The 12,445-nt window shown below is 43.7% G+C and overlaps 1 long non-coding RNA gene across 1 annotated transcript; it reads right to left on the bottom strand.

Annotated features, from left to right (window-relative positions):
• Positions 1-93: 93 nt before the first annotated feature.
• Positions 94-9,308, bottom strand: LOC121065285. Its single transcript, XR_005816969.1, has 3 exons — positions 9,298-9,308; positions 7,845-7,846; positions 94-7,536 (listed from the first exon to the last, which is right to left on the bottom strand). It is a non-coding gene; the product is annotated as an uncharacterized LOC121065285 (long non-coding RNA).
• Positions 9,309-12,445: the final 3,137 nt, after the last annotated feature.

The raw sequence follows: 12,445 nt of genomic DNA, 5'->3' as shown, positions 1-12,445 counted from the left end.
CACCTGTTTTGTGTTGGAAATGTGGGTTTGCTCTTGTGTTTACCACCTGTTCTCAAACTTCTTCAATCCACTCTCCTATATTATTTGTACCCATAGGACTGGGTCTCACTCATATGTGCTCATGTTTCTCGTTTTGCCTTCAGCTTCGCTTTAAGCCCGTATTTCAGGTTCCAGTAGGAGCTCTTCTTGCCTAATCACTCCCCTCAAAGTTGTTGCCTACTAGGCAACACCAAAGCCTTCCTCTCATGATCTCTGTATCTCTCTGCTCTTTGCAGAGATCCACAGGGAGTCATGTAACAGGTTTGAGTCCTGTCCCCAGTCTTGCCTTATTTTTCATATATTCAGGAGAGTACTGACTGTACCTCTTCCAGATCAGCTAAACCAGTGAGAAATGTTTATTGGTGGCTTAAAGAAAGCATTGAGTTCTCTGTGCTTTCACCATAAAAGAGTGTTTTTGGAGGAAGATGGAGAGGGCTGGAAGGAAGGAAGACAGAAAGAGAAATGGAGAGAGAGTACTCAAATGTCAGATTTTTTCCAGGTAGATTTGGGAGTATTCTACCTGTCCGGTTTGGGAGCCACTCATCCATTAAAACTAAATGGCAGGCATGATGAGAACAACTTACAGACTGCTGTTTGTTAAAACAGAACTTTAAAAAGAACTCTTTAAAGAAATTCTGTGCAAGAGGTTACTGTAACTCAGATATTATCATACAGATGCAATATTGAACAAGAAACAGTACTCATAAACATCAATATATTTAGATTCTTTAATTTACTAGTGGTATATGATTTTGTGTGGACTTTCTGTTGGCGTAGTCTGAACTGGTATGTTGGTATTAGCAGTTAAAGAGTGTGTTCTCTTTTCCCAGAGGTATGTTTATCAGAAATAATTTGGGCAGTAACATGTAATTACGAAGTATTTGTAAAATACCACTGGGCGGGGAGAAGCACTGTTCAGCAGTTAGCAATCTAATCAATTAGACCTGGAATAGCCTGAAGACCCTCTTACAGATCAATGTGATGTTAATTTATTTGGACTTTAAAATAATATTCATACCTGTCCATTTCATGTTCATAAACATTTTATCAAATGATTTTAACAGTTTTTATCTTAGTCACAGGAATTAATTCTCGTATTAACTGCTTTGGGCATTGGAGTTCAAACTTAGCTTTCTACTTAAATCCTTGTGCTACTGTATGAACAACTTCTTGGAGGCTGGAATGAAGTTTGTTGTAACTTGTTACTGGTGCTAACAAAACCTTTTGATATCAAGCTTGGCACTGGCGTGGTAAGCAGTCCATTGCTACCTTGACCTGTAGAGAACCTAAATAAATTTTCTCCTGTTACCCGAGCCGTAGGCTTTGAAGCTGTTGAAGGTTAGGGTGGTACTTGAGTACTTGCAAGTTTCCTTTTGTCCAGCCAAACAAAATGGGTACCACAGGGATCTCCGCATAGGGATGATGTGCTGGAGAGCCTCTGGGTGAGGATTATGGGAAAGAATAGCAAAGCAGATGTGGTCGTGGGTGTCTGCTATTGATCACCTGCCCAGGATGGTAGCAGAGATGAGTTACTCCATAGGCAACTAGGAGAAATCTTCAACTCAGAATGAGGAAAAGGTGGAGGCATGTAATGCATTTTTGTCTCGATGTTTAATATTAATGATAAATCTTGGGTTGCTGGTCCCCTGAGCTGGGGGGAGCAATGATTTTCCATCTGTGGTCACCAAAATTGTGAGGGAACAGTTGTATCAGCTCAGTGTTCACAGTCCTGAGGGCCTGATGGGATTCACCCCAGAGAACTGAAGGAGTTTGTTGAGGGTTCCAGCTATAACATCCAATATTTACCAAAGGTGGTGTGAGTCTGGGAAGTCCCTGCTGGCTGAAAGGTAGCCAAGAGAAGAACATCTGAGAAGACCCAGGAAACTGTGGAGCTGTTAGTCTAATCTCAGTCCCTGGAAGAGTTAAGAAGATTTTCCAGGGGGACGTTGAAAGGCATTTAAAGAACAAAGCTATTATCAAGCATAGTCAACATGGGAGCATCAGGGGAAAGTCCTGCCTTAGCAAGTTGATCTCCTTCCATGGTCACTCCCCCGCCCCCCCCCCCGTGGTGGATGAAGGGACGGCTGTGGATGTCTTCTAGATTTTAGTAAGGCCTTTGGTACTGTCCCTCACAGTAACCTGGGCAAATTGTCCAGCTGTGAGGCAACCAGCTTCACACTACGCTGGGTGATGAATGGGCCCCAGGGGAGAGCTCAAAGGGTTGCAGTGAGTGGGGCTGCATCAGGCTGCTGGCCAGTCCCTAGCAGCGTTCCCCAGGGCTTGGTTCTAGGACCGGTTCTGTTCGCTTTTATCAGTGATCAGGATGCAGGATTAGAGCGCATCCCTAGCAAGTGTGCTGCTGATACTGAACTGGGAGGTGCTGTTGACTCCCGGGAGGGGTGAGAGGCCTTGCAGAGGTGCCTGGATCCATCGGAGCATCGGGCAGTCAGCAATGGTGTGAAGTTCAACAACTGAGAATGCCAAGTTCTGCACCTGGGACGGAGCAATGCTGGATGCAGGTACACACCGGGAGATGAGTGGCTGGGAGCAGCTCAGCAGGAGGGGACCAGGGGTGCTGGTTGGCAGCAGCGTGCCCTGGCAGCCAAGTTGGCAAGCAGCGTTTTGGGATGCAGTAAAGACAGCCTGCCAAAAGAGGTGTTTTTCCTGCTATAATTAATGCTGGCACGGCCTCACCTTGAATATTGTGTGCAGTTCAGGGCTCCACAATACAAAAAGGATGTTAAGGTGCTGGAAGGCATCCACAGGAGGGCAACAAGGCTGGTGAAAGGGCTGGGAGCCTTCGTTCTAATGTAGCTGAGAAAGACTTTAAGAATTTTAACACCCAGACACAGGATGCTTGTACCCAAATACCAGTAAACTTTGCAATTTGCTTATACAGTTGAGCCACTCTGAAACATGACTTTGGTCAAAACGCTTCATTTGCGAACGTGCACAGGCGTTCAGGCTGCTTGGTGTTCCTTAAAAGGCCGGGCAGGACGTGGTCGATGCATACACAGAGCCTTTCAGCATCACGTTTCTGTTTAGACTGTCTGTCCCTTTCGGGAATAGCTCTGAACAACTGTCGTGGCCGCGGGCCAAGTTCTGAAAAGAGAAGACAGAAGTCAAAGCATTGCAGCAGCAAGGAAAACGCACAGGTGATCCTTCCAGGTATCTGCAAGCTCCGGGTGCCAGCTGCTGAGTGAAACCCACGCTCGGAGGAGTTGAGGAGCAGTTGCTGCCAGCAGGGCTGACTTACTCTGCCAACTTTCGTAGAGGAGGCTGCCTTGTGGGGGTGGAGAGCAGCCGGTCAGCTTCTCCCAGCCACAACGTGGACAACGCAGCCACAACGCAGGACAGCACAGCCACCTGTGGGAAGAGAACCAGGCGGAGAAGGGGACCGAGGTTTGAGGGGGTGTTTTTAGCAAACCGAGAGGCGGTGTGATTCGGATTTCCTGGGGGCAGCAGCCTTGTCACGCTGAAGATGGTTAGAGACGATCGGGATGGTTCTGTCGGTAGAAAGAAGGGTTGGGTATTTGTCAAGAGAGGAGGATGGAGACAGTCTGTACTGGAGAGCTTGCTCCCGTGGTCTGGGGAGATGTAAACACTGTCTCGGCGAGAGCGAGGCCGTAACTCTGAGCTTCTCAGGCTTGGTGCTGATACGCTGCATTGTCAGGCAGTGCTGTTGGAGGACATATGTAAGGAACATCAGTAAATTAAACACATTTTTAACCCCCTGCCCCCTCCCCTCGCTGGGAGTACTTCTCAGTGCAGTCTCATGTTCCCTGACTCTGAACTGGGTAGGGAAACTGGAAACGTTTGAAAGTTCCTTGCCCTGAGAAAATGCTCTTTGGGACATTAACTTCAAGGTCACATTTGTTGCCAGGGATTTTTTTTTTTTTCCTAGATATTTGATGCTCACAAGAGCTGCAGGAGTGGGTTTTGCTGCAGTTGCCACTGCTCCATCATTCCTCTGTGGCTTCATCAGATCTGAAGGCATGGTCTCCAGCCAGCTACTGGGTGAGGACGTGCGCATGGTGCTCTTGGTCGAGACAGCCGCAAAATTGGGACTTCGTAGGTGGTACCAGATGCCCTGTTCCTCTGCCTCAATTTCAAAAATTCCGTCCTTTGTACTTTAGATCCTAGCATAATTCAGGTTGGAAGAGACCTTTGGATCTAGTCCAGCCTCCCGCTCAAGCAGGGTCTGCTCTGAGATCAGGCCAGGTTGCTCAGGCTCTTACCTAGTCAGGTCTTGAAAATTTCTGAGGGTGGAAACTGCAACCTCTCCAGACAACCTGTTCCAGTGATTGTCTGTCCTCATCACCCCGATCTGCTGCTCTGTAATACACTCCCACATCCTTGTCACCCTTCCTTCGAGCTCTTTGAGGAGCTTGCGTCCATCCATCACCATGCTCCCACCACGTCTGCTACTCCCACAGTGCTGTAGTAACCACACAAGAGCTCTAGTTCCTCCCGTTCGTTCCCCAGGCTGCACACATTGGCACCCGTACATTTGAGGTACTCTCTGTTCATTCTTTTGTATCAAGTCTGTCTCGTTCCCGTCACCCTGCATCCTTTCTCTCAATCGCTCTCCACCACTGCCTCAGTTAATTGTGGGTTATAGTTGTGAGAAAGCAATGAGTGGTGTTAGAAACCTGAGAGGCTGTTAGAAAAACACTAGTCACCTACCCAGCTGGTTTGTCACCCTGCCACGTAAGAAGAAATCACCTACACAGTTCTGTTCTCACCTCAATGCTGCCTTCCTACTGATCTGCACTCCCTCGCCCTTCATACGTGCTTCTCATCTTCATTCCCTTAACAGGCCCTTTCCATTTCATTTTCCAAGTGGAATTGTGCTGCCACACAATCGCAGGCTAATTTTTCCTCCGTGGATAACCTCGTTTCCTCTCTTCTCCTTAACACAGCCAGTGGTGTTGCCCAAAGGTTGGCTGAGCTGTGTCCCTCCTCCTTGCTTAAGTTGGAGACCTATTGAGGTATCCAAAGGTATCCGCCTGTTTGTATCGCACATTATTTGTCAAGTGCTTTGCCTTTTATAAGGTGTTTGGATTTACCTTTTAAAACTTCGAAATATTTTTATTGTCCTTGTCATCTTTTGTACACTTGAGTTTACTGCGGTCAGAGAGTAGTGGCAAAAGCCAAGACCACAAACCAGCTTTGGGTGTCTTTTTTGCCAGGATCTCCTCTTGGGCTGCCATTGCTCATGTCATGAAATCTTTTCTTTGTTTTGCTCCAAGTTTTGCTTTTCTTTAAGATGGTGTTAAAATGCAGCCATTCCCAACGAGGGAAATCAAAGCCCTTGGTAAAATAAGCATTTTGGCGAGTCTGTCCTGGATTTAGTCATTTATTTAAGACTGGTCAAATATTGGAAGCATCCTCATCGTTTGCTGAGCTGTAGTGGCATGAAACTGCAACAGGGGAGGGTCAGGCTGGGTGTTAGGGAAAAGTTCTGCACCCAGAGGTGGTCAGGCACTGGGACAGGCTCCCCGGGGCAGTGGTCACAGCACCGAGCTGCTGGAGTTGAAGAAGCATTTGGACAACACTCTCAGATATAGGGGTCTGATTTTTGGGTGGTCCTGTGTGGAGCCAGGAGTTGGACTCAGTGATCCTCGTGGGTCCCTTCCAGCTCGGGATATTGTATGATTCTACCTTACTGTTCATAGCTGGAAGCTGTTCTCACCAGTTTGGCCTGGAAACATACAGCCAATACTCTCTTCCTGCTGAAGAAGTTCCCTTGACATTTAAATCCTGCCTAAAAGTCTAATTTCTGAAAGGATTGGTAGGAAAATAAGAGGTTGTGAATACAAGGGTGGCATGACAGAAGAAGTTTGTGCCTCTGCAGGGCAGCCTGGTGCACACATCTCAGCTGGTCTCAGCTGCAGAGCTGCACAGCACCACGCAGAGACACGAGTTCAGGTGTAAGTGCAGTATCGCACCCCAGCTCTGCTGCGCCGCAGAGCTTGCCAGCTTGGATGCGGCGTGTGGCTGCTGCTTTACTTCTCCCGGCTGCAGCGGAGCTGCGCTCACTGCTCGCGCTGGATCGGTGGCCGACGAGGAACCGTCTTCCTAGCAGAGCATGTCTTCCTCCTTGCAACTCTTATTTCTAAGTTCAGTTTAATTTATCCTCTCTTGGGGGTACAGGCTATGTTTTATTTGACACGATTCTGTGCCTTTGGAACAGGAAAGATAGATTAAAATTCTCTATTTCAATAATTTTGCCAAGAAACTAGTTAAAGGTCTATGCTGGGTTCAGCTGAAGCAAGGTTAGGATTTCCAGCCTAAGCTGCTTTGGAAATCTGATGAATCAACAGTTAGCAAGTTTTAACAGTGAAATCATCCAGCTCGCCGGAAAACTTGCTGCTCCAAAGGCTTTGTCTTGCTTATCACAAAATTATCACCAAGGCTGTCTTCTAGTACAAAATTCTTCTAAATTTCATGGGTAATTTGGGATTAGTTTAAAGCAAGGATTAAGATTTATATAAGGCTAACCTGTGCCAGGAGATAAAATCATGGTCTCCAGAAGGCATCTTCTTTGCAGCTCTGAAATGAATAGATGGTGCCTAGTTCTCTGCGGCTAGGAGGCAGCTCAACTGATAACACTATAAAAATCCTTAATTACATGTGATTTTTTTTAAAAACACTTTAACTGTCTCTCAAAGTGTTTAGCGTCAGTGTTGGAAAACACTACTCTGCCATGTTTGCTTTGCAAGATGGGTTTGCTGCAGGTACACGAGTCACTCCTCACTTGTTCTTTTTGGACTCTCTCTGTTCAGTGCTATTGATCTCAAATATTTCCCTTCCTTCCTACTTCTTTTTCTCCTGGCCATTCTCTTCTCACCATATATAATCTGATCAATAAGCAGCAGATTTTCATTTGGCCCATAGTGTTTGTGGACCAGCGGTGAATACAGCCGCGTTCAAGGAAAGCGGGGTAGTTTTTAAAATGTGGCACTCGCATTGCAGTGCGACTTTCTACAGCTTCATTTCCTGTGCATACTGAATTTCCATACTGCCTTTTCCATGGTCCACAGAGAGATTAATTAGCTGGACTTGATGGGCCTCGCCTATACGAAGCATGCATTTTCAAGAAGCATTTTCATTTAAGATACTTGTTTAACACTGCCTGTGGTATTAGAAAATAGAAGTTTCACGCAAACTTTTTGAGATACTTTGCCCTTTAAAAAGATTTCTGTTTTTCCCCTGTTATTATGGGGAACATTACGTTCAATTAGTTTTACAGAAAGCCTTCAGAGAGAGGTTTTTGTTCCCATGCTGAGCTCTCTTGTGCATACAAATTTGTAGTAAATGTAAACAGTGCAGCCCTATATTGGAATCTTGCATGGAACAACTCCCAGAATATGTCTTGTAGGTATTATCCTCACAGCCCGATGGGGGAAGTAAAAACACCACAAATTACAAAGGCATAGGCTCCCATTTGCGTTGCTCACTCCATAGGATGGAAGAATTCCCGTAACTCTGTCTCTTCTTCTCATGTTGGACACGGGCAAAACTTTGCTGTCCCTGCAGAGGAGGTATGTACTTTAGATGTTGGACTGTGAGATTGAAAAGCAGCATTATTTAAATACTTTCTGTATATTTACATCTTAACTTTGATTTTCTGAAGTCCTTTTCTACGAGTTCGTGCTAGAGGTTTTCAGGATGAAAAAGAAGAATTGGAAGAATACATAAAAGCTTCATAGATAAACGGTAGTTACTGTGAGATTAATCATCCAAAATAATCATCTAGTGGAAAGCATTACATACAACAATCTGGCAGTAAAAAGAAACACTGCTTTGTCTCTTTGAATCAATTTTATTTCCTCTCTTAATTTTCTGTAGTCCTCCCAGTGACGCACTACTTTTATAAAAGGATGGGGTTTGAGAGAGCATACTGAATGGAAATGATGGTATTCAATATATGAGAGGGTATTTAGCCCCTGCAGTAAATAAAAGAAGCAAGGCTGACTCTGTCCTGAAATAAGATTCAGAGATTTAGTGACTCCAAAAATACAGTATGCAGAATGGCTCCGTGCATCCTTAGGTGATTCGTACCCCTCTATTTTGAAAATTATCTTTAGACACCTATCAAGCAATTATAGCAAATACTTTTTATGTATGAGCTTGGAAAGGAAGATCTTATTTGAAACAACCATGATCTCTTATGTGGAGACACTAAAGACCTTAGCTATTATAGCTCTGCAATAAAACCCATGTTTAAGAGGCTTTGTATTGCAGTTGGCTTAGGAATGTGGAATTTTGCCATTTTGGGTTACCCTAAAAATCCAAATGCTTACAGATAGCAACCGACTTTCACTCTTCTCTCACTTATAAGATTTTAGGTCCCCTCTTTAGTATAGACAATATTCTCAATCTGAATTGTTCTGCAGCAGTTTATTATTGATATCCTAGAGGAAATACGAAATTAAGTAAAAGATCTCCTCTGTGTTAGTTCAGTAAGTTGCTGTTCCATTGACCTGTTGAAGTCTTTGAGATAAAGAAGAAAATACCTAGTGCTTTCCTTCCTCGGATGCAGGCAGAAGTTGGTTGCATACTGAAATGAGAATGCATTTCCCAGAGCAAGAGTTTTAACTGTTGATCTCTGAATCCCTCAGGGTCCGGGGAACTATGTCTGAAGAGCTCACAAAAAAGGCAAGAAAACAAACCCTAGGAAAGCCAACCTGACTGTCAGCCAGCTCAAATTCACTCGAGAGGTGTTCACCTTCTGGGATTTTCCAAACAAAACAAAGGTCAAAGCCACCGCCATTGAGTCATGATTAGAGATGCAGCATTTCTTGCGATCCAACTTCGATTTATGTTTAATATTCTGTTTAAGTAAAGGGTGGTCTGTGAAGAGTATGTCGCTTACAAAGCATGGTTTTTAATGAAGAGAGCAGAAATATTTTTGGATGTCTGACAAACTCTGAAAGATATCTCTTAATGGGGAGAGAAGATTTTTTTTTTTTTTTTTTTCTAGCAGAATATCTAAAGTTCCTGAACCCTGCCCTGGCAAAAAACTTGCCTTTTATCCTTATAAATTATAAAGGGTGAATACAGGCCTCTTAGTTTGTCTTGATTTAGTTTTATCCCACATGTATAGGGTTACAAGTATGTGGCAGTTAGGCATAAATGATATGATTTTATGCTCCAAATGCTGATAAGAGAGAAGCTTCAGATCACATAGGTTAATGCAGACTTGATTCAAAGACACCTAGTCTGAATCTCCTAGACTTTTTCAGACCCCACCTACCACTGCTGCAGAAGACTATAAATATTCACGGCTGCCAGCTGCTCGCTCCCAGTAGGGATGCCTTCCCCTGAAGTTAATCTTTCTGATTCAGTGGGGACCTTTCATCACCAAGCCGACCCAGGGGCTTCTGAAGTCATCTGTTTGTTTTACCTGATTCTTAAGCCTGAGAAGGCAAAGAACTGTTTGTCATCCCTGATCCCCGTTCCCAGCAAGTTTTTTCCTCCTGACTTCAAATAACAGCAGGAAACAACCCCAAAATTACTCTCAGATAAAGAGAGAGTGGACCATGATGTTATGACATGGCCATTGCAATTCCCCAACTTTGGGCAATTTATGTGAATGTCTAGGGTGGAGTGAACATTTTTCTTTAGCATCTTTATTCTGTTTTCCTAAAAAGATTGATGATCTGATTTTTTTTTTTTCTTCTAGAGTTTAATAAGCTGGAGCTTTCAAAGTTGTGCTTCACTTGCTCCCATGTTTGTACTGGCAAAGAGCAGATTTTAAAGCTGAGCCTTTTTCTGCTGTGTGTTTTTCTTCTCTGAGATAAACACAAAATATGCAGTTATTGTCATGAGAGCTGTAGGTGCGGGATACAACTGACACTTCCCAGCAGAAAATTCTCCGTTTCACCAGGACGTTTAGGCGAGGCAGCAATGATTCATTTCTGTGATAACGCAGCAGGAACACAAGTCCAATTGTTTTCTATGTAGGTCAGAAAGGGGTATGTTGGCATCGCTCTTCACAGACTTTATAAAGAAGTCTGGGAATGGGAAGCATTACAGAAAAAACCTGTTTTGTTACTGCTTAAGTTGTTACCCTGGCAGAGGTAGGCTATAAACAGTTTGCTGTAAAAGACTTGCCATCTAGCTGGCATAGCTGGATGCTGTCTGTATATGAGGAGGTTTAATTTTTCAGGTTAAACAGCTCGTTTACTCTTTACCCAGTCTCTGCGATTAAAGTCTGGGTCTATGTCAAGTAGAAAGCCCCCAGAAATACTCAATCATGCCGTTCCAGTGTGACTACCTGACAGCAGTTTATGTTCAGGACGGTATTTCATGTCCTTAAGAGTCAGGGGAAATTAGCAGGTAACTTGGCTAGCTCTGGATTTTTCTTGCAGCCTTGTGCCCTATGGAGTCAATGACAGAGCATCAGAAACTTGTTCACCTTCAGTTTTGGTTTGGCCTATCCAGTCAACACCAGCTTTGCATGCTGGCAGGAAACAATGTTGTTGCAGATAATAATTTTGTTTAACTCATTATGATGATTTATTGGACACCCCACTGCACGTTGTCACGACATGTCTCCTTGTGGGAGCCTACCAGCTCTTCCGTGCTGTCTCTTCCTTCCAAGAAAGCCTTTTGTTATTGAAGATCAAGAACCAAACTTTTCTCTCTTTTCTTCTGTGAGTGCTTCTAAGGGAAGGGATCTGGGACTGTTTTTATTTTGGTAGGTTTGGACAGTACCATACACTCTTTGGAGTACTGCGTGCCTCTGCATGTGCCCCTGCAAGCACCTCAGGCTCTAGTTTCCAGGTTTGTTCATCACCGTTCTGTTGCCATCAGCTACATAAACAGCAGCACTACTTATAAAGCTGCTCTATACCTGGGAGAAACTGAGGCATGAATTGTGCCTTCCTGTTTTGGGAGGAATAACTCCTTCCCAAGTGACACATCGCCTTGACACTGACTGTCAGCTTCTTCTTGTACTGTTGGGAGAAATGTACAATGTCTTACAGCATCGGTTTTATATGTTACAGTAAATAAATATTGCAGCCAAAGCCACGTTCGATTAGGTACTGCTTCGTACACATTTCAGGAAATAATTACTTTCTTTGTCCCCGTACCTTGAGATCTGAACAGATCCTTGAAGCAGTTAGAGGCAGTGCTCCAAAATCAGCTCATGCACTCTCCTTTCCTCTCTGGAAAGGAGGAAATAAATCCTGATGGCTGGACATGATGCTGTCTAATGATCCTATTATTTCTTGGCATGTTTATTAGCACAATGTGGACTTTTATGAGACTGTCCCACTCCCTCCCTCAGTCCTAACCATTTACAGTAATTCTTTTCTCTGGGCTTCAGTTAATTATTTTATGAAAATCTGTCTCATACAGGAAAAATACCAAGTGAGGCAATGATAAATCTGAAATAAAGATATATACAATCAAAGACGTTAAGTTGCAACACAATTCAGAAGTAATCCTGTTTGGTTGGTTTTTGTTTTTGTTTTTTTAACCTCAACATTTGATTTAATCTATTTTTCCTTGCTGGTGAGGCTTAATTGGGAAAAATAAAATAAATAAATAAAAATAAGGAAATCCTGTTTACCTGCCTAAAAGTCAGCGTTCTCTTCCAGAGAAAAGAAGACTGAAGCCCCAGCCAGTGTGGTTGTGAAAGCAACTGTAGCTTAATAGCTTTCAACAGAAGTCACTAGCTGAGGATCTTGGTTGTTACTGGTAATAATAAAGGCATAAAGAATACTATTGGAAGGGGGTTTTGGTTTCTGCAACTGTACACTTACACGAAAGGCATGCAAACACAGTTAGAGCAGAACACCAAGCTCAGGCACAGGGAAGCATCTGTATGTAAATGCAACTTGAATTTTCAAAGGGCTCCAACGCTGAACCCCAAATCTTTTAGGCATCTTTGACAAATCACTGTCAGTATCAATGACACAAAGGTTTGTGCTGGGAAGAAGACACAGGGCATGTCTTCTGTTGAAGCATCATGCTGTGATGAATGGCCAGGAGGTCTGGTGAGTCAGTCGTCCCTTCCGAGCCGCTCTTTGTTTCTGTAAATGAGCTAGTGTGTATCTGGGAGAATGGGAACTCGTCTGGAACTGGAAAACTGATCCAAGAAATAGCTCACTTGGTGCCGTGACAAAAATGTAGCTGAGTATTTCAAATGTTCAAATAATGGTGATGTTTTTAATGAAACAAGATATTATAACCTTGTTTAACACTGCCACTACTGTTTGTAGCTGAAAGAAATGGGAAAAAATAGTAAAATAGATGCACTCTAATCTTCCTGTTTTATTATCTGTAACACCAGAGTAAGGAGTAGCAGATAGGATGAAATAAGACCTTTTGATAAGACTTTACCACACTGACTGTCAGGTTTAAAGATCATACTTAGATTCGAATGATA

The sequence above is a fragment of the Cygnus olor genome, chromosome 2 (genome assembly GCF_009769625.2).
Source record: "Cygnus olor isolate bCygOlo1 chromosome 2, bCygOlo1.pri.v2, whole genome shotgun sequence".
In the NCBI taxonomy this organism is placed as follows: Eukaryota; Metazoa; Chordata; class Aves; order Anseriformes; family Anatidae; genus Cygnus; species Cygnus olor.
Note: the sequence above shows the minus strand (reverse complement) of the source record. Positions and strands in the feature narration are given on the sequence as shown.